Genomic DNA, 16,987 nt, shown 5'->3' with positions numbered 1-16,987 from the left:
ATGTTTGAAAATGTTTATAGGAAGAATAGTCTCGCCGCGTTGGAGATAAAAAAAAATTTTCCGTACAGTGTTGGCATTGCTCGCTTGTTAATTAAAAATTCGTTAAAGTGTTACAAATATGAAATCGATAATAAAACAAATTTCAAATTCTAAATTCAGACTTCCAGATGCCCATATTCTGTGGAAGATTACATTATTCAAAATTTCATGGCTCTGGGTACCGTTCTTTTATCACAATGCGAGAAACATACATACATTTATGCAGATTCTTCATTATTTGATTTTATTTAAATATAACACAGGGCTCAAATATTTGGTGGCAACGATTTGAAAAGTGAGCGGACATTTACATGAACCAGCGCTAAATGCCAAAACGAAATTTATTGCCCTTCTGCGCTAACGCCCTTTGGGCTAAAAACATAAATAAATAAAGTAAAATAAAATATTAAATAAAACTGAATAAGTACATAAAATAAAATAGAATAAGTAGGTTTAAAATTAACATTTTGACTTTCTAATAATTATATCATTTACTGTAAATTCACTTCAAAATATTCATACAATTATATTATTTCACTTTGAAAAGATAGTTAAATATTAATGCTTTTATTCTGTATCATATTGAAAAGGTAATTAATTATATTATCAAAAATGCGTCTTTCGTCAAAGAATGCACTCATGAAATTCTGTTCTTAAATACGGTTAAAATATACAAACGAAATCCATGCGAACGTTGCAACAGTGGAATGTTTATGACATACAGAAACAGAGACAGGAACAGATGCAAGGAAACAATGAAACTAAATATTGCGAAGGGTATACCGTAATTTCTCGATGATTTAAGGGGAAAATACTTCTATTACAAATGTATTCATAATTTAAATGAATGCTATGAGACAAAAGCAGAACACAGAAACTTTTCTTGCATTATTTCAAATTTCCTAATGCTTAATTATTCGCATGCAAATATAGTAACGTAAACATAAACATACTAAGCGGTTGATATTGTTATTCACGAAACTAAACCAGAAATAAATATATAAATGCTGAGCTGATTTAATAGAACATTTTCTATTGTCTAAAATGCGTCTTGTATTGTTTGAACAGCACAGTTAGATTTCGAAGTATTGGTGCATCAGATATGATTATTATTCTTGTACGAAATGATATTGTTTGTTTAGGAAAGATTAATCAAACCGTGTTTTGTTTCTTATTATCACATCGCAAAGATTTTTTTTTTTTTTTTCTGAAATGGAAAACCATTGAGCTTCTGTTTAATTTTTACAGTAATATGCTGATGAACTAGGGTGTACTTTTCATCTGATAACATCTGCTTCCATCTCTGATAATATTACGCGTTTCTTCAAAAATAATCGAAGTGGGTAATAATTTATCCTCTTACGAGTTATGGAAATCTAATGAGGCGTTTGTACCGTCTTAAGAGGTTATCACATATGATTACAGTCCTTGCTAGACGGGACTTTTCTGAGAAAGGAGATTCTAGTAGCACTGGTTTAAATGGGAGGATTCCTAGAAAAAAGAGCCCCGCTGGAAGCGAAGTCCCGCCTAGCTACGGAAACAATGTTGCGGCTACGCGGGATTTTTTCAAACCTCACCGAAAATGTCTCGGGATCCGGGTAGAGACAACCAATCAGACGAAAATTCTGCTTCTGAAGGATCACGTGATCCCAATTTGAGCGATAATCGATTATTGTTTGGCGTTCAAGTCTTTGTAGTAAGTGAGAATGGTAACCTAGCTACGTGTGTTTCCCAGAATTGTGCGTGTTCTGAGAATTGTCCCTTTCGACGTCAAGTCCCGCGTAGCCGAAACATAATGTGATTGGGACCTTATGTGTTTTCGTAACTTGCACTAAGCCAAGATTCCTACTTAAGCAACTTATCTAGATAAGCAAACAGAAGCATATGAAGGGTGTAAAAGACCGTTTTATTTTAAACTAAGTAAGTTGAACAAAAGGCACATCTGGTGCTTACAAATCAGCCAGCATTAATGGCGTGAACTCAAAAGTAGAATTTTAAACTGAACTGAATCTAAGTGGCTATTGGTCAAGGGCTACGCAGAGGCATTTAAACGCGGAAGTTGGCCTTTGACGTACGCAGGCCTGACAATACTATCGGCAAGAATAAAACAACGCCATAGACAGAAATGTTTCTTGTAGAATAACAATTAGTAACATGGCCTTCAGCAGGCAGAAAACGTTCTGACTAAAACAGTCTCAAACTCTTACTTAAATACACGCGAGCTAATTACATTCTGGCAGGGAAGCAGAAAGAAAGAAGAGTCGGTGCAGGTTGTAACATAAAATAACTGGTTAGTTAACATTAAAATTGTAATTAGAATTTATAAGTTGAAATCATTTTGATGATATAAATACTATTTATTACTATACAAGTCTGTACAGTAAAATATTTATTACTTTACAGTAATAAGTGTTTATTAAAACTGCAATAATAAGTATATACGTAAAGTAAGTATTTAAGTATTATTAATACTTATTTATTATAGTATTGTATTTATTATTGTACAAGTCTGTATTTATGACTGCACAAGTCCCTACTTTTGCAACAAAGAGGGAAAAACATGCCTCTTATCTATAGTCGGGGTATAATAATCAGTAATAGCAGTTTGAGGACTCTATTTACAGCTTTGCGAAGGTATAAGGGATTTTTCGAGACTTTCCATTATAAAAATCCTATTGAATAACAGTATGAGCAATTTTGACTGATTATCACTTGTTACATGAAAATCGCATGGCTTTCATATTTATGTTGTAGAGACATTAGATTATTTTAAGCAGGAGGTAAAAAAATGAGCAATACCCTCGCCGGGACTCGAACCTGGACCTCTCGAATACGCCCCGAGTGTGCTACCGTTACATCACAAAGGCATGCAGAAAGAAGGAAGAAAATACTTTACAGGTTGTAATTAGAATTTATAAACAACATGATTTTCGAGTTGAAACCATTTAGATGATTTAATTACTATTTATTACTATGCAAGTCTGTACAGTAATATATTTATTACTGTACAGTAATAAGTATATTGCTATGCAAGTCTGTACAGTAATATATTTATTGCTGTACAGTAAGTATATTACTATGCAAGTCTGTACAGTAATATATTTATTACTGTACAGTAATAAGTATATTGCTATGCAAGTCTGTACAGTAATATATTCATTACTGTACAGTAATAAGTATTGAAGTATTATTAATAAGTATTTATTACAGTATTGTATTTAATACTATACAAGTCTGTAAGTAATTAATACTACTCATTACCGTACAAGTCTCTACTGTTGTAACAAAGAGTGAAAAACATTTTTTCTTATCTCTAGTTGAGGTGTAATAATTAGTACTAGCAATTTGAAGACTCTAACTGATAGATTGTATTAAATTAATTGGGATCAAGACCAATAATTGAAAATAAAATAAAAAGTTTGAATGATTTCAGATTTTATATTACACCCAAAGAGTTTAGATTTTGTATTACACCCAAAGAGACGTTCTTTTCATTTACACATAAATACACGTTTCAAGAACATTTACGGTCGCGTCTCTTTGGGCTAAAAATATTTAAAAAGAGCATACCTTTAAAATTTTCGAAAGACAGTCTCTTCCGCTGGACATAAAATTATTTTATTTCAAGATTCGGGGTTCCAGATGCCCATATTCGAATGGAGAACTGTGTTATTAAAAGTTTGATAGCTCTAGGTCACGTTATGTTTTTTATAATGCCAGAAACTTACGTATATTCATGCAAATTCTTTATTATTTAATTTCTTTAAATATAATACAGGGCGATAATATTTGGTGGAAACAATCTGAAAAGTGATATAACCGTTTATAGTGATTCGACGCAAAATGTCGTTTTGAGACTAATAGCTCTTCAGGGGTAATGCCCCTTTAAGCTGAAATTATTATTTAAGATATACTTTGAGTTATATCATCTTCTAAATTCAGGATTATATATAAATCGTTATCTAAGCTTACAGAAGCCGAAACAGATGCTAATGGAATCAATAATAAGCAACAAGATTGACATAATTGAGGGCAAAATGATAATAACAAAAACTATTCAGTAAATAGTACTTCACCATTTATAAGCACTGTGTTATATTCTTTAAATTAACTGCCCTTGCTCATTATTATATTTGATCTGGTTTTGTAAATAAAACGAAGTTATAAACTAAATGCGCATTTCTATACCTGTATTTTGGTCATTCTTCAATTTTTTACCGATGAAAGTCGTTTTTCATCCATCTTTTGAATTATCAATTAACAAAACAAATTTTTTTACTATGAAATACAAATCTTAATACAGAGGACTAAGCACTTTTTCTAATCTAATATGTAAGTATAGAAAATTTGTACTGATAAATCCTAAAGCCTTTTAATAAACTCCATATCAATTCTTTTGTTTTCCTATAACTTTTATTAATATCCGAAACTTAATAAGTGTACCTAAAGCCCTTAATTAACTTCCGTTTTCAAGAGATTATTCGTGCAATTGTTGTTGCAAAAATTATAGGAATTATCGCACCTAACATATTTATAAAGGATCGTACAAATCTCACTGAGATGTTAGGAAACGTTTTATTAGACATATTTGCAGTCTTGATTGCAAGAAGCATTTCATCAATACAAGGAATTTGCATTGCAAAATTTAATACTTAAATTTCTTTTTCCGCTTTCAATTAAGATTTTAAACATTATAATTACTTACAGTTACGCACATATAGACAATAACTATTAACTGTCTGTTTTTATATATTTATATATGAGTTGGTATAACTTGAGAAATAAGTGCAAAAATAGTACTTCTGCTATCTATACTGACCACTAGCTTGTAATATTTATAAAATTTATGACTTATGTCTTACGCAGATATATATGGCTGTTTCTAAATGTTAGAAAATGTTCATTAGAAAATAGAAAATGTTCATTAGAAAACAGAAAATGTTCATAGGAAAGACATAGGAATGGGTTTATAGAGAATGTTCATAGGAAAGACATAGGAATGGGTTTATAGAGAATGTTCATAGGAAAGACATAGGAATGGGTTTATAGAGAATGTTCATAGGAAAGACATAGGAATGCGTTTATAGAGCATGTTCATAGGAAAGACATACGAATGGGTACATAGAGAATGTTCATAGGGAAGACTTAGTAATGTTCCTAGAAAATGTTCATAGGAAATACATAGGAATGTTCATAGAAAATGTTCATAGAGAATGTTCATAGGAAAGACAGTTTTAAGGTAGGTACTTTTAAATCGGTAGTTATTGTATTTGTATACTAAGCTTTGATGCCCTTTTGTTAACTACTAATATCATTGTGCGTTTAAGATTACCGCAGATTGATAGGAGATGAACTGTTCATATTCGATGAAATAAAGCGTAAACTAATATTTGTTATGTTGCATTACAGTGTATCTGCTTTAAAAATCGTTTAAACTTTAATTGCAAACTAATTTATTTGAACCTCTCGCTTCTTTCACTTTGTTTCCCAAAGATTGGAATTTAAAGATAAGTGAAATATTACCTAGCAATTTATTTCAGTTTAAATATTGCTAATGAATGAATATGGAAATTTTGTTACGTTTGAAACACTAACAAACAAGCAAAACCGAAAATTAGCATTGAAGTTTTGTAACACAAAACTTTTCATAGAGAATAATATTTGCAACCATTATGAAAACGTTATCGTAATAATTTCTGTAATTTTTTCCTATAAATTACTTAGGAGTTTCATAGATATACTTTCAAGTACACGTGTTAAAAAATTAACACAAGTTCGATATTTGAAGTTAGTAACAAGCAATACATATGCTTGCTGCAGATTCGTATAAAATCATATTACTTTAGATGTAAATCATGTAATTTATGTGTATCATGTGTATGATGAATAATCGTTAGAAATGTGCATTTGCTAAATACGATGTGTTAATGCTGATAAAAGGATTAAACGCATTATAAGATAAATAATCACTTATCAGTTTAATTATATTATTTTATCCAGATTTAAATATGCAGTATTTCAAAAGAATTACTATGCATCTCTCTTTGCAAAGACTATAAAATAAATCTCAGTAAAATTTCAAACTTTAATTACTTTTTCAATTTCGCAGTTAGCATTTAAATTCAGAATAAAATATCACATAAGCAATTTATTTATCTTTTAAGCGAGATCTTTTTTCTGGATATTATAAGCAGTGAATCGATTTTGGGAATAATGCACCGACGGTATACAATTTTCACCACTGTGAATTCTGAAACGATAGATTTGGAAAAAGCAGTTTTTTAAGATCTACCTCGCAATTGCTTTGTGTGAAAACAGTATCTCTAATACATGATAAAATATTATATTCAAACTATAATATATGGAAATATGAAATTACTCTAACAATATGTGCACAGGATAATTTTTAGTATGAAACTTTTTATGAGAAAATTCCTTTTTGCACTGCTGTAAATATCATTTAAATGTTAGGCGACATGCAGCAATTCATATCAATTTCATCAGAAACAAAGAAAACTAGCTCAAACAGCAAAAACTGCAGAATTTTCAAAAATAAACTGATGCTGCCTTTGCAGGTTTTTTCAATGAAAATGCTACCATTCGTACAAACTACGTTTACTGTTTTAAAAATTAATTTGTTCAGTGATTTTTAAGTTAAACTTTCACAGTACATCGAATAGGTCAGCGATCTAATTCAGAAAATGGCGAGAGCTGCATGTCCTATTCTTGTGCAGTAGAACTATACCATAAACCTTGTGTATAAATAAAAGATAAATATAACGTATAACTGAAACATGAACATGCTACTGACACATACAAATTCTTCTTTCTTTTGTCACTTGTTATCCTATCCACGCCTACCTTCCGCAGTGCGAAACAGTTATAAAACTTCAGCTTACCTTTCCTGCCGTTCATGAGAATGAGAGGAAGGCACTGTTCAAGAGCACAACACGGAACTCTTCTTGAAATAACATTATGGCACTGTCGAAGTGTTATCCTTTATGAAAGTTAGTTCCTCTGGTCGATAATCAGTTTAGGGTAAAATTTCCCAACTGAATCAAGCCAGTGACAGAAAGAAAATATCCAAAAAAGACAAACTGGTCCCCGCTGGATTGAAGCGGATCTCAGCTCTTGGGAAACTCACGATGACTAATATCAGTCTCCCTGCCAGCGGCGTTTTTATTTCGATTAATTCTTTTTATTGTTCCTTACGTAAAAGCGATTAAATGCATACGTATATTTAAAATTATTGAAACACAGACGTATTTCTTTATCATTAAAAAGAGTTTTGATTAAATTAATTTCTATCTTTAGAATTTTTTATTTTCATGTTTTTTATGTTTTCCTCAATGTTGTTCTCTTACGTCCGCTGATGAATCAGAAATTTTCATTTTACTTTCTGTTTCACTGTAACACACACAAAACAAAAAAAAAAAAAAATCTGAAATGTTTCAGATTTTAAATTACGTCCAAAGGGGCGTTTTTTTAACGTTTTGAGTGTTACCTTTATTTATTAAATATCATGTTCTTTGCACTTAAACCATAAAATTCAGTTCAAGAGCAATATCGCAAAATAGTTTTAAAACGAGCATATCTTTAGAATTTCCGATATACACAGTCTCGCGAGCTGGAGATAAAAGTATTTTTTTTCTATATAACGTTGCCATTTCTCGCTTTTAAAGCATTGAGTTTGTAAATCAAAAATTCGTTAAAGTTTTACAAAATATAAAATCTATAATAAAACAAATTCCAAATTTGGGATTTCAGATGCCCATATTCGCAGTAGGATTTCGTCATTCAAAATTCGATGGCTCTATGTACCATTGTTTTATCACAATGCGATAAATAGACAATCATTTATGCAGATTTTTCATTATTTAATTTCTTCAAATATATTGCAGGACTCTAACATTTTGTGGCAACAGTTTGAAAAGTGAACCAACGTTAATGAGTCCGACGCAAAATCGCAAAACGAAAACAATAGTCCTTCAGGGACAAAGCCCCTTTGGACTAATTATTTATACATATTATTTGACGTATACAAGTGTGAGTATTTGTAGAAATACTCTTAATGTTTTCACATTATAGAAGTTTTCAGCAGGTTGTCTAAATTTACCTTTACAGCATATAAAAATATGTAAAAGGTATATTCAGTACAAAGAAAATACCTTTATCGAGACGGCACCATAGCAAACGCATCGTTTTATGCAGCGAGTTTCAGCCGGTGGTACGCAAGAGAAAAATAGGTGATATGCAAAGAAATAAAGTATTTTTAACTATTAAATTCAAAAACAAGTGATGGAATTTTTCTCTAACTAAAGATTTCAAAAACAGCACACTTGTTAAGTGTAAGCTGAACTGAAAAAAAAATAATAATTTAAAGGCATTTCAAATAAAGCTATTACATTTTTATTCCCTTTCTGCACAACCTATTTATGTGAACAAGGGTTTTCTTCCATGTTATATTTGGAGAAAAGCGTACAGAACAAAATTAAAAGTATATCCTAATTTACGGTTAAAGGTAAGTGAAAATATGATCAGACATAAAGAAAGTGATCTCTCTTAAACAGGCCCAAATTTCACACTAAATTTTAGAATTAAAGTATTATAACCTAAACTTTGATAATTAAAATGGTAACCATCTTTTAATCTAGTATTTTTGTGTGGCATATTTCATACAAATAACCAACAAGTTGTGCAAATGGCACAATATATATTTTTTAATACTTCTGTTGAGAAACTGAAAAATAATCCTTATAAAATGTAGTGGCGGAACGAAAGTTTTTTTTCAATTTTTGTTTAAATGGTTCGCGTTAGTCAAAAGGTTGAGAACCGCTGATTTAAATTTAAAAAATTTTAAAAATATCAGAAAATAATCACTTGACTTGGATGATGGTTGGTGTATTTAATTATGGCAAAGCACGCTAGGGCTATCTGTCTAAAGGGAGGGATGCCTTCGTGGAGGACTTTCTAAGGGAAACTGGCTCGTATACACGTTACACATGGGTAAAACCACGAAAACGCCCATGCGGCCAGCCTCCGTTCGTCGGATTCGAACCTCAGACCGAACTACCAGTGTTCAGCGACTTTACCGCTCGGCCGCTGCTGGGCTGACTTGGATGAAAATGGATTATATCACCATATAGTAGTATAAATTGTAACATGCAGCCTATAAAAGTGTCTGTTGGGCCAGATTTAAAGTGCTTTTGACAATACAAGTTAGATTTCATATGTTAGCTTTACATTTAAGAAAAGTCCATTATCATTATTTATTGGTCACCTAGCCTAGTACAGAATTTTATTTGATGACTTTACCAAACTTACTTTTCGTGGATTAAAGCTTAATATTGCGAAAGCATAATTCACCGACATTTCATAATCAAATGAAATAAATATATGTTGAAATAGTTTGGTTTAGTTTATTACGGGAAAGCACACTAGGGCTATCGGCCTAAGGGGAGGGATGCCTTCGTGGAAGACTTTCTACGAAAATCTGGCTCGAATATACATTACACATGGGAACAACATCGAAAACGCCCATGCAACCAACCCGTTCGTCTAGATTGGAACTCAAATCGAAACTACCAGTGTTTAGCAATTTTACCGTTCGGCCGCCGGTCGGCTTATATATGTTGAACTAAAATAATTCATGATTTAATTATTTAACTAATGCACCTTTAAGAAATGAAGTTAAGAAGAAATGGATTTATGAAGCAGAAAAATTCAAAATTGTGTCATTTGTAAGCAAAATACTTTTTGAATCTACATTATTCTTTCAAATGCAAAACAAAGCACGTAAAATAATAAAGCAATAGGCTTACAAAACACTTAAAGTGATACATTTTGCATATTCTTAAATGAATATGGTATTAGTTAAAACTGAATTCCGAAAAGCTTTTGAAAATCAAAACAAAATAAAACAATAACAAAAAAAAAAAAAAAAAAAAAAAGAGCAAAAGAACTCAGAAAGAGAAAATTTGATCAGTTTATTAAAACTGGAAAAAGTAACTATGTTGAATAAATGTGAATTTTATTAATATAAAACGAGGGAAAAAAAGGATTTCAAAGAAAGAAAACAATACCTTCAGACCAAAACGAATTGTCAATTTTAAACTGAAAATCGCAAATCTCACCATGAGCAAAATAGCTACTCCCAAAATAGGAAAAGCATAAAATTTAAAAAAATGGTAATCTGCGCATTAATAAAACAGATATTGAAGAAATAATGAATCATGAATTAAATATAAATTCCATAAATACAGAATCGTTTCGATTTCCACACAGTGCACTGAAATAATTTCGTAATAAATGAGTCATTATTAAGTATTTATTTTATCTTGAATATATTCCTAAAACTGCACATAAATTTATTATTTTCATTATTATTTACGAGTTCAAGAAACCCCCAAAAATGAAACAAATGAGATTGTTTTAAGATTGTAACATCGCTACATTAAATGCACTGACAGAAATTTTTTATAGGATGTCAATTTTAAGTAATTCAGCTCTCGTCTAGAAAAGAACAGGTCTGAATAACTAATGCTTTAACTTAAACTCATCATCGATGAATTTTTTATCATGATGAAAACATTAGCTGTTTTTCAAATAAGTCATAACTTCAAACAAATTATTATTTGAAATTAGATACGTGCCAAATGCATAATATTTGTAATATCTTTGAAACTTTTCAATTCCAGTTTTTCTTCCCATCTTTCATTATTTGCTCATTTTCATTATTTGTATCGTCTTTTCTGTTTCTTTGGTTACCACTCGTAAATAATTATAATCATTATTATTGCTTTTTATTAGATTCAGTTGTATATTTTCAGTTGCGACTAATTTCAATTGGAGATATGCCGCAATTTTGCAAATTTGGGTGCCTAAACAATACTTTGGGGGAAAAAATCCCTAAATGTAGCAAATTTACTCTTGCTTTAACAAAAAGGAGGGGAGGGAGAAATAAATATCATAACTGTTATTACAAAATCTTGCTTTGAAAAAATAACAAATTAGACATTTGTTTCAGATGAACGATGTTTTAATAATAGATTCTGCCATCAAAGAGGCATAAGAGTAGATATACAAAAAGGCATAGAGTAGAACAGTAAATAAATTAATATTTTAAATTATTTCAGTTCTTTAATGCCCAGCAATATCCATGAGTAACATAAAATAAAAAGAATTTGCCTTATTATAGATGCCGAATAAGAAGTTCAAATTATCAAAAGAAAGGCCTTTGTTAAAAATTTGTGAAAAGTTAAATAATATAAAGGCTTTCTCAACTATTTCTGCTTTCTTGTGGGAAGTAAAAGAAGTATTGTAATCGCGAAAAATTTCGGTTATCATATTTCAAAGAAAATATCCATTTTGACCGCTCTCAAATCCATTTGAACGATGTTTTTGCGTGTCATGTGTATGTACAGACAGCATAAAAAACAAACTGAAAAATTCCAAAAACAGACTGAAAAATGAATTTAAGATGGATTTAGAAGATATTATTTTTTCTTGACATCTGTATGTATCTCGTATAAACACAAAAACGAGTGTCCTTAAAATGTTGAAATTTTATATATGGGGCTGCTATAACGTGTAGTTGTGCACCTCCCTTTACTTTTTCAAGGGGCAGCACCAAAGGTTTATATATATGTGATATACCAGCTTTTATCAGGAATACATAGATCGTTGAAGAATCATAAATGTAGTCGTAGCTTAAATTATCAGACGATAAGTTAAAAAAACAGGATCCATTTATTATTGGTCAGGAGAAATAGCAGTTACAAAATCAGATATCCGGAGTAAATAAAAAAGAGCTACTAATAACATTTTGTATGAAGTTTACTGCATCGTGACATTTAAGAAAAAGCCACGATATTCTTTTGCGAGTCTTTTTATAGCCTCTGGAAAGGCGGAGCTTCAAAGAAATGACGTCAGCCAATCCAGCTCGCTTTAAATGTTTCCAGAACATTCTATAACTATACGTGTAGAAAAAGGCGGGAAAAAAAACTTGACTACGGGGCTGTGGATTTAATTCCACGTACGAGTTCTTTCAAATAAGAGAACGTCGCCATTAAAAATGAAAAGAACATACAGTTAGAAAATTAAGTGTAATTTTGACTATGGAATTTTATTATTACATATATATATATATATATCCACTCTGTTACCCGGTTCAGTTAGCTCAGTTTTCTTATTCTTATATATCGGTAAATTATTCATTTTCTTCTTTAAAAGTGATTGAATTATGTTGTTCTTATGCCCCGATTGAAGTTTTTATGCCTTTAGTTAATCTGCATGCAGTAGTTGTAGAGTTATCAAGAATTTAAAAGTTGTTTAAGTGTTAACTAAGCCTAGTGGAGTAGCCATTTGTTTACATTTTCGCATTTGAAACTGTTAGAAGAATAATGAATTCGGTCAGTTTCTGCACTATCAGTGTCCTTTTTGCCGAGTGGGGATAAAAGTAAAATTTCAGCGTTGTGTGCCGAAAATCTGCTTCCTTGCTCACTCGCAGAATTGCTTGTTTTTGTGTAGAAACTCTAATTTTAATTATAAAAATTTATTTTAGCTGTCGTAATTTTATTTTGTGTTTTATGTTTTCCTGTAATTTACAATTTTTAATAAAGACGTTTTAATGTATTTTTTGGTTTGCCGTGAAGTGAGAACTGAATTTATTGAATGAGAAATATATCTCTGACGAAATTCGAGGAAATACGTTTAAATGAAATACAGCAAAAACTGTGTATAATTTAATATGTCCCACAAGGAAGTCATTTTTTAAATATTAGAAAAGAAAATAGCGAACTGGCGTACGGTTTAATTACATCAAAAACTCTGTCGGTAATTTAAATGTGTTGCTTTCATATTATATTTTGTTGAATATGTTATGACGAATATTATATTTTAAATATTAACAGAAGTATTATATATTTTGCCTGAACTAATGGTTCTTTACAATCATTTACAAAATGATTGCATTAGAAAACCTTTTTGTCTTTAAAACAAGCTCTGATAAAATCAGTTTTTCCTCGATAAAAATTCAGATAAATAATAACTCTTTTCTACATTTTACATTTCATCATGTCTTGATAAACTAAAATAGCTATTTAAGTTGCGACAAAGTGCATTTCTAAACTTTCTGCAATATACTGCCACAAAAGTCAACAAATTTAGGTATTCAAGACTTTAACAACTTATTAAAATAAAATTAAAAAATGTTGAATTGTTTCGAAAAATAATATTCTCTTCAAAAGTATCTCCATTATTAGATTTCAAATTTTCCTGCTACATTTGTTTACCATGATAAAAAATGAGTCTATTACTAAATTCAATAGAAATATCAGCCATTTAAGAGAAAATTTGCGAAATCTTTGAACTGAATACCTTTTAAATCTCAGTCGTCGAAATTGGCAGTGATATTTGTACAGCAAGTAGCGTAATGCTTTTGTTACCGTTGAAATACCATTCAATCGAGGTATTAGCAATGTATTTTTATTCTAAAGGTCTTGTTCCGTTTCAGTAACAATCGATCAGCCGTTTTATTCTAGAACACAAATTCTAATTAAATACGCATTTTTAACCTAATACTGAATAACAAAGTTTTCCCTTGACTCGCTAGATTAAGCTTAAGTTACTCGTGTTATTTACAATGAAGTGCGAAAACTGCGAAATGCAAATTTTAACGCTATTCAGAATCAGTCTTAGTGATACTATTTGTAAAAAATCTTACGTGGACACTACATGATTTCCTTGTATGGCCTATTAAATTACATACATTTTTAGCTGCGTTACGTTGAAACTTATTTTTTCGAATTTCTTGAGATATATTTCTCATACAATTAATTCAGTTCTCAATTCGCGACAAAGCAAAAATACGTAAAATCTCAAAACATCTTCATAAAAAACTTGAAAATATAGAAAACCATAAAACAGTTAAAAACAGTTTCTACAATTAAAATTAGAGTTTCCAAGCAAAACCAAGAATTTCGGGCCAGCGGGCAAAAAAGCAGATTTTTCGATGCACGAAACAGAGTTTAATTTCAATCCCACTCGGCAAAAAGACACTGAAGATGCAGAATATGACTTAATTTATTATTCTGGTAAGTTTCAAATGTAAACAAATGGATACTCCGTTAGGGTTAGTAGCACTTAAAGAACTTTTAAATTGCTGATAGTTCTATAATTATTGCATGCAGATTAACTGAAGGCATAAAAACATTACCGGAACATCAGAGCATCTCATATTTTTCCTTTAAATAGCATAAAATTATGTGTATTGTAACTGTCCCCCAGATCATTAAAATTGATTGTTAAAATTCTTATTTAATACATTATGTTCAAGAACGTTTCGCAAAGACACTAACTGTACAATGAGCTTGAACTAATACTTCTGTTATTAAAATGAATATTTGAACAAGCAGTTTCACAAGTATAACGAAATCCTTCTAAAGTTTTTACAATGCAATCCTTAAGGTACAGTAGAACAGACTTTGCTTTTCTCTCCCTTTTTAATTCCTTGTACGAAGTAAAAAGGAAGTATTGTAATCGCGAAAAGTTTCAGGCAGCATATTTCAACGAAAATATTCCATTTTCACCGCTTTCAAATGCAATTTAACGACGTATTTTCGTGATATCTGTATGTAAGGACAGAATAAAACACTCTTTCCCTCCAAAAATATTATAAAACTGGTTTAAAATGAAGAGAAACTTTTGTGGCGTCTGTACGAACGTATGTATGTACGTACGTGCGTACGTACGTACGTATCTCGCATAACTCAAAAACGAGTAGCCTCAGAACGTTGAAATTTTGTGTATAGAACTGCTATAACATGTAGATGTGCACCTCGTATTTTGGTTGCGATCGGCCGCACCAAACGTATATAAATATACTTATATATATATCCACTCTGCTACCCGGCTCAGTGATATCAGTTTCTTTACTCTTATATGTTTGTAAATTGTACATTTTTTGCTTTAAAATGATTGAATTATGTTGTTCTTATCTTCCGGTTAAGGATTTTATGCCTTTAGTAAATCTGTATGCAATATTTTTAGAATTATCAACAGTTTTAAATTTGTTTAAGTGCCGCTAAGCCTAATAATGTTTTTGATGGCGGCCATTGCTCTTGTTTACATTTGAAACAGGAGACTAGTGGATTTGTTGCCAATCTAGAGAAAATTTAGCTTCGCAACAGCAAAGATAACGCATTCATTTATTATTGCCAATTAAATCATGCTTAATCCTTTCTGGAATTTTTTCGAGGAAATAAGCGTTTGAGATTTACTTCGTAATTTTTAATACAGATATTTTGAGTTTTTATGTATTTTTGTCTTGTCGCGAAGTGAAAACGGAATTAATTGAATGAGAAATACTGAATCGTCTGTGAAAAACTGTTTCTTTTTTGATTTGTTTGCTTAATTTCTTTTATACATCGTTCTAGTTTTATTACAGTATTTGAATAGAACATGTGGCAACGATTAGATAATTCTTTAAATGATATAAATTTTGTGCATTCTGAGTTATAATATGAACGAAGTGAATTTTAAAGAATGCATTTATTCTATTGTGGTTTACGCGCTGTCGGCGAAGTAGGTTTAATTCAATCTAATAAGTTTAAATTAAATGCAAGAAAAAATGCGTATAATTTAATATTCCGTACAAGGAAGTCGTGGTGTACACATCGGATTTTTTTTTTTTTTTTTTTTTTTTTAAGATCGTTAAGCTTCGCTGCTCGCTACATTGTATCATCAGTCCCTCCTATTATAACTTCTCATGCTTACAATCGCATTCCTTCATATTTACTTAAATTATTAGGATTTTAAGTTTTACTAACGTTTATTTTATTTTAAACTTTGCTATCATCTCTTATTTTTCATGTCCGGCTAGAATAAGCACGAGTAGGATTTTTATGCAAACTATATATGTATTTAAGAAATGGCTGCTAGGTAGGAGGAAGAAGAGCCTTCCTGCTGCTCTGCTACGCGCGTGCTTTTCAGTCAGTTCATGTCTGCCTTTAAGGCCAGAAATCAGTTCCTGCTGATATACGGGACGTGTTGTAGTATTTTGTATTTCGCTCAATCCATACGTAGTGTCAAAAGGCCAATCTTCGCGTTAATAGTCTCTGTACACAATTTATGTGTAATTCTTATATTTAGCTTTAAGTTAGTTACTTCTTGTTTTCTACGCTTTAGACCACAAGTGATCCCGAAGTGCCGGAGCGCCTGGACGCTGGGAGAAATAATGGGTAAAGTTAACCCTTCTTACTTGTGTTGTCTGTTCCACGCACACACACGAACATAGCTTGAGTAAGCTTATAAGGTATTTCTCCCACTTCCCTAACGTGCCTTCGTGGTGTAACGGTAGCACGCTGGGCCGGTATTCCAGAGGTCCGTGGTTCGATTTCCGGCGAAGGCGGTTGCATATTTTTCATCTTTTCTGCTTCCAATTAACCTAATGACTCTACAAGCTCCCTGTTCCCATTAAGGATTTCTAGATGTTTCCCAATGCAATTAGAAGGAACAGCAGTCCTGACAAAATCACTAAGATTAATTTTTTAAAAGTTCATATTTAATACACTTTTCAATAATGTTATACTAAGAAGATTAATTGTTTTGGTTTATTTAATTACGGCATAGCTCTTGAGTACTATCTGCCTAATGGAAAGGATGCCTTCGTGGAGGACTTCCTAAGGGAAACTATCTCGTATAAACGTTACGCGTGAGGAAAACACGCAAAACGTCCATGTAGTCAGCCCTTTTGCCGGGAGTCTAACCCCTAACCGAACTATCAGTGTTCAACGGCATTACCGATTGGCCGATGGTTATACTGAGAAGACAGATATACATTAAGTCTTATACTTTTTAACTTTCGCTATTAAAATGTACGTCTGCAGAAATAGATGAGTGCTTCATGACATATTTATTAGTCCAAAGAGGCTTTGACCCTGAAGGACTA

General features: G+C 31.3%; 1 protein-coding gene and 1 long non-coding RNA gene across 4 annotated transcripts in view; one reads left to right on the top strand and one right to left on the bottom strand.

Moving 5' to 3' along the window:
- LOC118185263 (uncharacterized) overlaps nt 1-7,164 on the bottom strand; it is a 181,547-nt gene extending 174,383 nt beyond the window's left edge. Inside the window, exon 1 of the long non-coding RNA XR_015043447.1 lies at nt 6,939-7,164. This is a non-coding gene — a long non-coding RNA (uncharacterized LOC118185263). The remainder of the gene's footprint in view (nt 1-6,938) is intronic.
- LOC118185262 (uncharacterized) overlaps nt 1-16,987 on the top strand; it is a 170,939-nt gene that overhangs the window by 87,381 nt on the left and 66,571 nt on the right. The window lies entirely within an intron of this gene.

Source organism: Stegodyphus dumicola, chromosome 10 (genome assembly GCF_044657685.1).
Source record: "Stegodyphus dumicola isolate Sdum_Otavi_A_Nest chromosome 10, ASM4465768v1".
Lineage (NCBI taxonomy): Eukaryota > Metazoa > Arthropoda > Arachnida > Araneae > Eresidae > Stegodyphus > Stegodyphus dumicola.
This window is presented reverse-complemented; position numbering and strand designations above follow the sequence as displayed.